Source organism: Callionymus lyra, chromosome 16, assembly GCF_982586985.1.
Source record: "Callionymus lyra chromosome 16, fCalLyr1.hap1.1, whole genome shotgun sequence".
NCBI lineage: Eukaryota > Metazoa > Chordata > Actinopteri > Syngnathiformes > Callionymidae > Callionymus > Callionymus lyra.
Window position 1 is genome coordinate 2,707,317 of NC_141833.1, and position 11,345 is coordinate 2,718,661.

General features: G+C 39.3%; 1 protein-coding gene across 1 annotated transcript in view; it reads right to left on the reverse strand.

Moving 5' to 3' along the window:
- Positions 1 to 10,273, reverse strand: part of chd7 (chromodomain helicase DNA binding protein 7) — a 51,525-nt gene extending 41,252 nt beyond the window's left edge. Inside the window, exon 1 of the mRNA XM_087811609.1 lies at positions 9,880 to 10,273. The gene's annotated coding sequence lies outside the window, so the exon portion shown is untranslated. The remainder of the gene's footprint in view (positions 1 to 9,879) is intronic.
- Between the last annotated feature and the right edge of the window lie 1,072 nt (positions 10,274 to 11,345).

The following is an 11,345-nucleotide window of genomic DNA, read 5'->3' on the forward strand; positions in this document are numbered from 1 at the left end:
TTCATTGCTATGTCTTTAAATCAACAAATTCCATAGGACTATGCACGGAATGCCGTCTGACAGCTTCCCTTTAACAATATTGTGATGTTATCTTAAATGACAAGCCGAATAACACTTTAATATTTTGTCATATGTCATATTTTATGTATACACAATCCCAAAATGTCCACGTCAACAACAGCCTCTGTTAAAATCATAACATAAAACATATCTGATAAGCAACAAGTGAGAACAGGAAGTAGGAGACACTAATAGGGAAATCAACAAATACAGTGTTCAGTAGGTTTGTCAACTGTTTTCAATAATGTTAATGTGATGGTGCTACATCATGAGGTTGCTCGGTGATATTTTCACAAGACCACTAGTCTTATATCAAAATAATGCAATAATGCATTTTTTTTGGAGAAAAAAAATGTTCATATGACATCAGTAATTAAAGTATCAATTACGGCAGGGTTGAACTGCAGAAACTAGTGTAATATGAGTCAATGAAAAACTCGATATCGGAGCATTTGCAGTTCCAGATTCAGTCTTAAGAGGACTCACAGCTGTGTTCTACCATAACATCAAATCGGGCAAGAATGAAGACAAACCATGAGCTGTTGAGCCTATTGTTTATGCTATTAAAACAAGGTTCTTCAATTAGTGGAAAATAGGAGCAAATGGTTTCAGTTTTTTTGTTCCAGCCAAACAAGAGCTCAGACTTCATGATTACAGTCAGTTTGGTTGTAACAAAACCTGCGCCAAGTCAAATCTTACAGAATCAATTTAACCCTCTGCATTAAAGTGAGCTGCCCATTTTTCTGTACCTTTAACAGTCATTACTTGTCGAGTCCCGAGTTAAATTCCCATTACCCGTCACATAGTCTCATTCTATGCAACTTCATACAGTGGAACTAAGGGTCACACATCTTCAGTAAACTGCCTGTAACTGCATTCAGTGGTACAGAACTGTTACTTATGTCTTTGGATACAAATGCACTTAGAATCAGGATGATTTCAATGAACCACCTTGTCCATCTCTGAAGCAGAGACTTGCAGCACATCAAGGTTGAGCCATCTAGATCCGATCAGGGGAGAACATTACCAAAGTGATTGCTGTTAGTACTTGCCAGGTTAATTGGAAAACAATAGTGTTTGATTTATTTGCCATTTTACCAGTTTAGTGAGCGTTAAATACACAACTTTCAGAATGTCGTAACACTGAGAATATTTCTTTAAAAAAAACATTACAAAACAAAGTGTTTGGTGAAGGATTTGGTGATGGTCCTCATACGTTTTTTTAGACTGAAAAGCTCCAGAAAAGATAACTTTAAAAAAGTCAGAAGTTTGTCTACAGCTCTCTAAGAGCATTAGTACTAATAACGTATCAATAAGTACATATATTTTTTTTCATATATTAAGAGTTTATCAGTTGCATTATCAAGAAGCTCTCCAAAAAAGTGGTAAAGGGATATCCAACTGGATATAAGCAAACCTTATTTTAAAACAAACACTTGTTGTCAAATGTGACACTAAAATGAGATTGTGGAGATATTCCAAAAAACTTTTCATTGCATAAACTTGTATGCATCTGTAATAACACAGAAATGTTGTTAATGAAATGGGCATCAATAAACTTCAGTATTGTTGCAGTGAATTGGAAAAAAGTCGAGATGGACTACCATTGACAAGTGTAACTTCTTTAAATGGATGAACACTTGAATCCTAAACAAGTCCGACAAATCAAAGTGAACAACGCTCTCTGAACTGCCGAGGACATTCAGTCAGTGTTCGTCTTCAGTGAAGGAAGGAAGAAAGATTAGCCAACAACAGCTCAGTGTAGGGCTTGTCTGTGCTGTCGACAGTTTGGCAGCTAAACTGTATGCAGCCTCCAGGCTCTACGACAGGAAATCTCTGCCATGTCAACAACACCACGCTTCCTCTGAGACTCAGACAGAAACAGACAAACAAAACCAAGTGAGTGAAGCAAACGACACCAAGCGTTGGGCTTATAGAACCTAACTAGACACCTGAAGTAGTGAGTGATCTCTCTCTTCCTCTAGAGGACACGTGCGCACCCACCCACCCCTTATTACCATGAGATCTAAGCTGCTATAATTTATACCTTTGTTCCCAAATGGAAGACAGCATGCAGAAGCTGGCTGGCTGTGTGTGTAATTATGCTCAAGTGAGGGGATGCTGGGCGGTGTGTTTGGGGCTGGGATTTGAGGCCCGGAAGGAAGGAAGAGAGCAAAAGAGGGGGGTGCTGGTGGAATGGGGGATCAAGAGAGCAAGAGAAGAAAGAGAGAAGCGGTGAAGCAAGAGAAAATCTGGTTATTTTACGCACGGCTGCTTCGTTAATGGAGAGTGTGTGTGTGGTGTGCATGTCAGAAGTGTGTGTGTGTGGATGCGTGTGTGCGTTTGGGGGATGGGGTGGCAAGGGCGGGTCAGCAGGAAAGGGCTGTGTTTATCCAATCTGTTCCCTTACCATGTGGTCGGAAAAACCACTGGCCGGCTCTCAGTCTGATCCCAGACGCCACAGAGGCAGGGAGACTGGTCCCATTTGGCGGGGGGGGGCGGGAAGTAGGCCATGCGGGGGGTTTGGGGGTAAGAGAACCTGCACACACTCAGAGAGCTCAGAACTAGTTAAAGGCTTATTTTCTGAACAGGTTAGCGTCAGTTGCAAGTTCTTTACAGTAGTGTAAAGGTTAGGGTACATGACCTAAACCAAATTCCTGTGTAAAAGAAGCCACAAGTGTTTCCATCAGGGTATTGATTGATTATTACTGATGAACCTGTATTGCAGCAGCAACAATGGTGCTCGGCAATAAGGCTCTCCCTTTGAGAGAACATATGAGCCAACATATGTCGTGATAGGTTTTTTATTAAAGGGCAATTAATGTCAAAACCCAACTTTTGTTAGTCATGTTCAAAGAAGACAGGAAGTCTTCCTCTTCAAGATGCATCCCTCATCATGACAATGTTTTGAAGTTATTACTTTATAAAGTTCTCCCCCATCTGAAATCTCAGTAACAAGATGCAACCTTTAGCCACTTTGTTTATAAAACGCAATAAAATGTTCTAATAGTTCAAATTAAAACGCAATTTTATAAATGCAGAAGTTTCAAGCCAGAAGCAAGCAAAGTTATTATTTTATATTACTTTACTGAAAATAAACTGCATTATTAACTAGTTGAAATGCACAAGTGAAGCAAGTGTCCATTAATACTTGATAAATGTAAAATATAAAACTCACACACAGCTCTGGTGTGCATCATTGAACAATATTGACATGCACTCTTGGACCTGTGGGACGAAGAGGTCGAGATCATGTCCCTGGAGATTGACTTGTTTCCCTTCCTGCCCCGCCTGCTTGCCTAACACCCAATTAACTCCCAGAGGCAACCAATTGAGATCTTGGGTCACACATCACCTTCAGAACAAGAACCCCTTCTCCAGTCAGTTTTGATGGGTTTATCATGGTTTCACACTGAAATAAGAAACATTAAAACAGCTTAAGGTGAACCAATACATTTTTTTTAAATGAGCTTTGTGTTAAAATTGTTTTGGAAGGATGAATACAGAACAAATTGGCGCCATTATTTAAAAGCCGTTGTTAGGGAGACAAAGAGACACATTGATGTTGACAAATCTATTGAAGTCCAGGTGGTTGAATTAGAGGTCGGAGCAGGATTTGAAAAAGACAAAGATGAATAATATATGGATCAAAAAATCCATTCAATACATCCTCATCTTTTTTTCAAGTGTCCAAATAACCTAAAAAAACATTGAAAACTTGAGTTGAAATATAGCCAGGCTCTTCTAGGCACAGCACTCGGTCCAGAAGGCCTTCACTGCGGGAGGAGGATGGGGGACCGTGGGGGATGGTGGAGGAGTGATGAGTGCACGGGGAGGAGGGCGGCAGTGACACTCGGTTCTGAATGTCAGCGCAGTGCTAAGGACCCCTGCTAACCTTTTGGCTGGAAATGAGGACTGGAAGGGAGGGAGCTATGCAGACATGAAGGCAAAGATGGAGAGATGAAGAGTGGTAAAGGAGAGGAGTGAGCTCATGCATGGGCAGAGATGGAGTGAGTGAGTGGGTGGGTGGGTGTGGAGGTGGGGGGGGGGGACAGATGACAAGATGAAAGAGATGGAGGCAAACAACAGCACCACTTCTCATCTCTCCTAACAGGGCTGCCATCCATGACACATGATAAGAGACAAAATGGCTTCTCTGACAAACAAGTCTACTGTACAAAAGCCAGGACTTGTTGCCGTCATCGGTGCTCTACAACAACAGCTCTGTGATGAATTCAGAAAACAAACGTGGAGTTGGTAAATAATGCATGAACTGGACCACGAGCAGATAGATGTTCTTAGTCACATTCAAATATTGAATAGCATTTTAAACACAATCTGCCAAACATGACGTGGACCCAAAGCAACTGGTTTTAACTTGAATGTTTCATGAAGTCTTAGCTGTTGGCAGGGTGAGAGCAAAATAAGTTGAAAAAGTAAAAATGGGTAACGTCTCATTTTCTCCATTCATCGTTATCGGAGATAACAAAACTAGCTCAAAGTGGCCACACGGTCATAGTAGTACAAGTGCAATACACCACTTATGCAGTTGTCACCCATTAGAGATATCTTCTTAGATAGTATCCACTGAAAGCCTCAGCACCTTGCTAGGAAAGCAAAGCAGCTCAGTGGCACTTGTTGCCTATACCCTGCCACACACCAAGCAAAGATGGCATCCTCCGTTCTGCTGCAAGACTCTCCACCTCACGCATTCATGTGAGAATTGAAAGATGTTTGGTTTTTAGAATAGTTCATTTATAATAGTTATTCCATCAGGTTTTACTTTGTGAAAACATCTTAGTCAACTTAATTGTTCAAATGTTTCTGTTTGCGCCGAAAAGGAATTAAAATGTAAAGTAATACAAAAAAAGAAAATACAAATGTTTTACAAAAACACCATCAAACATAGTAACCAAGAAGCTTGATTACAATTTTGTATATAATAATGCGTTTATCATTTTGGTTGTAATCAGACAACCTCTACTATAAATATGTATTCACAGAAACTTTTGCACAAGGTCATAAATAACATAAAACATAACAATTACTGGCCAGTTCAATTTACATTCCTGTCTGCACTCTGGATCATGACGAAGATCAACTACGTCATTATCAAGTCACTGCAAGCTTCTTATAAATAGGGATGCAACAATTAATCAACGTGGTCTACAAAAATCAACAATGAAAAAAAGTCAACGCCGAATTTCATCGTTTTATTGGCCATATGTATGATTCCAATGGAGTGAAGCGTCTCGCTTCATTACAATGTCTGCCGAGAGTCTCACGCGCGCAATAGAGCGGTAGAGTACGCAAATATGACAGCTTCATGCTGAAAACACCTTCACGTTTGAGAGCATATTGGAATTCCAATCTGTACTAGTAGGATTCCAATCTACTAGTACAGATTGGAATCCTGCTACTGAACTGGTATATAAACATTGATATGTAAATCAGAGAAAAATTATTGATGTAATCCAAATTGCTCACATTAGAATTGGAGATTGTCTTGGTAGAATTCCCATTAGTCCTAGGACAGATTGGAATTCAAATATTCAGATCCCAATACAGTAGTAGGATTCAAATCTCTCCTAGACTAGTAGAGATTGGAATTCACTAGCAGAATCTGGAATCATCCTAGGACAGATTGGAATTCCAATATTAAGATCCCAGTTCAGTTGGAATTCCAAGCTCTACTAGTAGGATTCCTGATCCTACTGGATTCCAATCTGTACTGTGACACATGAGTTCCAACAAAGAGAGCCTGTTGATACCGAGCTACACTAGTAACGTACGTAAATGATGCAAGCACCATCAAGAGTAGAGAAGAAGCTCTTAGTTTACCTTTAATGACATAATTTACTGAAAAGTTGGGTTTTGCAATCGATCTCTATTGTCTTAGCTGTTCTCCACATCCGCTGTCGTTTTATCAGTGTTTGACGGTTGCAGATTCTGCTTGCGTTCATTTCTGCTGCATTTGCGTATATTACCCGTGTTCACTGACAGTGCCTCAACACCATACTCCCTAAAGTTAAGGTTGTGTGCTTAGTTTGAGGTTTAATTAGTAATTGAGTGTAAAAAGCTTTAATTTAACATGTTTATTCTTATTATTCTACGTAGAGCTTATGTTGAGTTTGAGTTCCGCATTTGCTTAATTACAGAAATGTCTTGTTACTCTTAACATCAACATTATTGTACTTCCTGCAAAATGGATTAAACAACTAATGATTTATTTTCTCTAACCGGAAGACTGAAAGACAGCATTTTCGGGCAGGAAAAGCGCTATATAAATAAAAATTTACATCAATTCACTATGGTAAACAAAGTTGAAAACTATTTAGCTTTCAAACAAATAGACCAACATGTCCAGGTTTATTGAATACTAAATAGTAATTCTATTAATAGACCGCTTTAATGATATTCTTTCATCTTTTTCAGCTAATCTCTAAAAGCCCAAATAACAGAGCAGTGGATAATCCTAGCTGAAAACAGCAAGGGACTGGGGAAATCTTGCAGAAGACACTGGGATACACAACCAACAAACATCGAAACTTCTATATAATCTGATTAAATCCAAAACCTCCAAGCTTTTGGCTCCATGTAGGATGTTTTATGTGGAGTCAAGTAAGTGCTATATAAATAGAGATTATTATTATTATTATAACAAATAAAATAACGAAACCCAACAACTTCCTTGTAACTTATCAAACGTACATTTTATTTAAGATGATTAAATCAAATGCAGGGAAATGACAGAATAAAGCATGTTCATGCATTTACTACAGCTCTGACCGATACAAATCAATGTAGCATACAATATTACAAAGGATGAAAACACAAATTCAAACATTGTTAAGACCCGTTTCTTTCATAATGTTGAAATTAATAGGATACAGTTTATATATATATATATATATATAAAGATGATAACAAATATCATAGATGAGCCCCATTATTAATAAACTAGACATTTAAACCCATTTACTCTGCAAAATCTAAAATTGTTGTGCATAAGAAAGTTTATCTTTTGAAAATAAATAATTAAATCAAATCAAGGATTGCATTAAGGCATACAAGGAAAGTTAATATTCGATTTTAATATAATCTTCAGGAATCGAATCTTCTTGTTTACTTTACCAACAAAGTAATTGAATAACATGTGCAAGTCAGTCAAGGCAGACAAGGCATCAGAGGTTGGTTCCAAGTACAAGTACTTGATTTCTCCAAAAGGTGTACATTCTATACAAGATGTTTAGTAACAATATTCTACTTTGTGTAACATTGCTAACAATAACCATCTTGACCGACTTAAAACTAAAACCTCATTTGAGCAGCTTGGTTGACACACTTTAATCCCCAAGTCAAAACATTCTTGGTAAAAAGAATCAATAAAAATATTTTTTGTATCTTAACATATAGGATGTTTAGCATGTTGTCAAATATATGGGAAAGTGCAAGGTTTGGGGGCAAAAGCTATAGTGCAAACAAAAGTATTCGCAGGGGATAATAAAAGATGGCATTGTGGAGTTTTAATGCAAGCCAATTTCAAATCTAGAAATTAAAACATCCCACTACAAAATGGCGACAAGCTGTTTGTTATTGATTTACTTTTTGAGCTTATTGATTCTTAAGCCACAGGATGATGCTCTCCTGTATTTAACATCAAGAGGACCACTTTATCTACATTGTCTTTTACTTACATTCTGCAAATGAAGATCATTTTAATCTCCAATTTTCTGTTTCAACAATCTTTAACCGGAGAATGAGTACAACGATCAATTCCCAAGGGTATTTTTCCACGTTTGTATGATGGGATCCTTATAAGAGATTCAAACAACCTCCAGTGACGAATGACCAGAAGACCTTAGCCTTTTGCCCTCTTCTCAATTCCAAAAAAAAAAATAAATAATATCAGATCTAAGTGCCTACAGTGTTCTTGTCAAGAAATTGGCCAAAGGAGAAAAGACAAACTACATGCCAACATCTGTGGGCTTTTCAAGTTTCATTTCAGTCTACAACAAACCCCGAAACAAACCAGAGCCGTCTCTGGTGGATGGGGGAAGAGAGACTGAAGAAAAACCACAAGAAAAGACGGGGATCAACAAGAAGCCAATAGTGCTTGAACATCTGGTGTGTGTATACGTGTATGTGTGTGTGTGTGGTCGGGGCCTCTTATCGCTACCTCTGTGGCCCGCTAACATGACTAGCTGCCATCTTGGCTCAGAGGCGCAAGGTGGTGTGTGTGGGGGGGTCGCAGCTCCTGGCTCCATGGCAGTCAGGGAGCGGGAGGAAAAAACAGTACAGAACAGCTTCAGACTGTGAATTATGCATTAGAGATGGACTAAGAAGCGAAACGAAAGAACGATCAGACAGTTGAATGGCTGGCTTGTGTCTTTTTTAATAACGCGTTAAGCCAGTCCAAGTTGCGTGAAAGCAATGGTGACCAGTAGCAAGTTCACGAGACCACGACAAATCCCAGCAAAACATAGAGATACAAGTTGTTTAGATCCATGTATACGAAGCGTCTGAATATCTGCAGGGGTTTGCGAGTGTTTTTAGTCGATGTCGTGTAACAAGTGTAGCAAAGTTAACTTTATGTTTGTCACCATCGAGCGGATCAAACGTGTAACTAAATTCAAAAGTGTTACAAGATCGTAGTGTTTGCTCGATGAACATGGGGGGGGGGGGTAGTAAAGTGTTATTGTGGAGTTGCGTTTGCACCTTGATGGGGGACGGGAGAGTGCTTTAAAACGACAGAAAGTGGTCCAAAAGTTGGGGTTTTTAGCTGACAAGCCGCGGGGTGTTCGGTGGATGTTTAGCTCCAGGGCTGGTAAAAGGTGTTAACAATGAGGAAGACGCTCGGCTAACCTCGGGTGCTAGCACTGCTCACTAGCGCGTCAGTGTGTCCGGACAGCAACACACGGACTCGCTGGATAAACTCGCACAACTATTTTATTAAAATCAGTGCAATTCGCTATTAAAGCCCGATGGTAGAAAACGCACCGAGCGCGAGAATAAAGAGAAAAGTATGGCTGTATGACCGCCTCCTCCTCCTCCGTCCCTTCCGTCCAAACTAGCGACACTTCACTACTCCATTCAAATAGCACACGCTTCGGATATTCATTTAAACGAAGAGATGGATTTAAAAAAAACACACTCCGGGTCGCTCAAAAGTTTATTTTTAAAGAGCAATATCCGCGAGTTTAAAAAAAATCCACCGGGAGTCTCCTGGTCCTGTGGCCAGTGACTCACCTCTACTCTCGAGCCACCTCGTGTCTCCTGAAGGTTCCACACAATTAGCTAACATGCTAACACTCGCCGGACAAACCTAACATTTCGAAGCGGGAAAAAAGTGCTGGAAAAGGGGTAGACAAGTGGAAGTGTGTGGGTCTCGGAGCACAGTTTTGTGGATCCATCTCCCCGAACACTTTTTCAACTAACTAGTGGGACAGTTGTGCGTGTGTGAGTGCGTGTGTGTGTGAGCGGGTGCCACAGCTAAACTTGCTATTGTTAGCATGTCGGCATGGCTGCTACCATCGCTCTTCAATGACTTTCTCAATGAAATAGAAGTCAAAAATGGAACGAAAAGACTCTCGAGTACGGCTTTTTCCAACGAGTTTGGCGTCAATAAAAAAAAAAAACAACCCGGCTGGAAACACAGCTCCCTCTCCGGCTTCGGGCGCAATTGAAAAGTATGAAAAACTTGCCATTCAAATAAAAAGGTGGCCGCTTAGAACCCGGAGCTTCGAGGACTCGGTGGAATAAACGCACTTGTTCTCCCTCGGAGTGAAAAACACAAGCTTTAGAAGAAGAAACGCTCACCCAGCAAGGTCGGTCACTCGAGGTTCTATCAAACCAACTCCTTGTTAGTATGTCCGCTTGAAAGAAAAAACGCCGTTGTCCTCTCTCGCTCGAAATATAAATAAACAGAAGGAAAAGTTCCAATTTCAGTGTTTTTCTCCCGAGATGTGGGTCTCCGGTGTGTATCGCATCCGCGACCTGGCCAGCGAGTGTGCGGTCCTCGTCTCTCCTTTGTGTTAATTTCACTCCAATCGAGTTTAATCGGATCGATCCCTCGGCTGGTCGCGCTCCCGAGTCCTCCCCTCCAGACACTAGCTCACCTTCCTCGGCCAGGGGGGGCGCGCTCCCGAGGACCTCCTCATACGCATAAACAGGCAGCGTGCGCGGTCACTGACCCTGGCGTGCCCGCGCTTGGCTCTCTCTTCAGTCAACATAAATTAGAGCGGAAACACCAGATACCACATAATAAACGCGAGGTATTGAAATAAAAATCAGGGATTCCAGCGGAAAATAACTATTGTTAAAAAGTTTAAATTGCATTGAGAGGGATCAAAATGAAATGACATCCATTTTCTTCTTGTAGTGTCTTTTTCTTGTTACTCTTATACTTTTTACTCACTCATTCCACGCCAGAAGATTCTTTATGTCCTCCTGTCCAAGTATATATAACCAAATATACATAGAAATGAAGTATTATCTCGTTTTATATCGTATTATTATAAATATATCATTGTTTCGATAGATCTGTCGTCACCAGTGCAATAATTTAACAAACTACAATAACATGGTTGTGTATTTAGAATAATGCAGATGAAAGTCCTGTATAACTGGAAGAATTGTATACACTATTTATATATATATATATATATATATTTTTGAAAACGTTACAAACTCTTAATCAATGATAATGTCTAATAATTAAACCTTTTAGTAATTTAAAACGAAAAGTACCTCATTTTGGTGTGGTGAAAGTCAATTGTAGTTGGTGTAAAAAAGTTTTATAAAAACGATTGTACTTGTTAGCCTTAAACAACATGGGTAAAAAGCAGACTATGATTTTTCTCTTAAATGTTAAACTTGTTATCCAGTTTAGTTTATAGTTTCTAATAATGATGAACGTGTTGCACTTAAAATAATATTACACCGTAAAACATTTTTAGGGAATTGATTAGACCTTAATATAAAAGTGTTTTACTAGGTAGAATGGCTGTATCGCTAAGCTTATTATGTCTTAATAAGAAAAACCAACACTTATGTTCCAGAAGCACTAAAGTGAGGAAACAACTCAACCAATTTATTTTTTTTCCACATAAATGATGATGTAAAGCCTTTTTTCGCAAGGCAACATATTTATCTTTTTGAATTTGTGCTTTAAATTATCCCTTTATACATTTTAATATACCTTCTTTAGGTTAAGCAAAAAATAATCTGCCAAATATAATCATATGCCAGTTCTGGGTGACAAGTCTTTGGAAGTTTTTCACCGC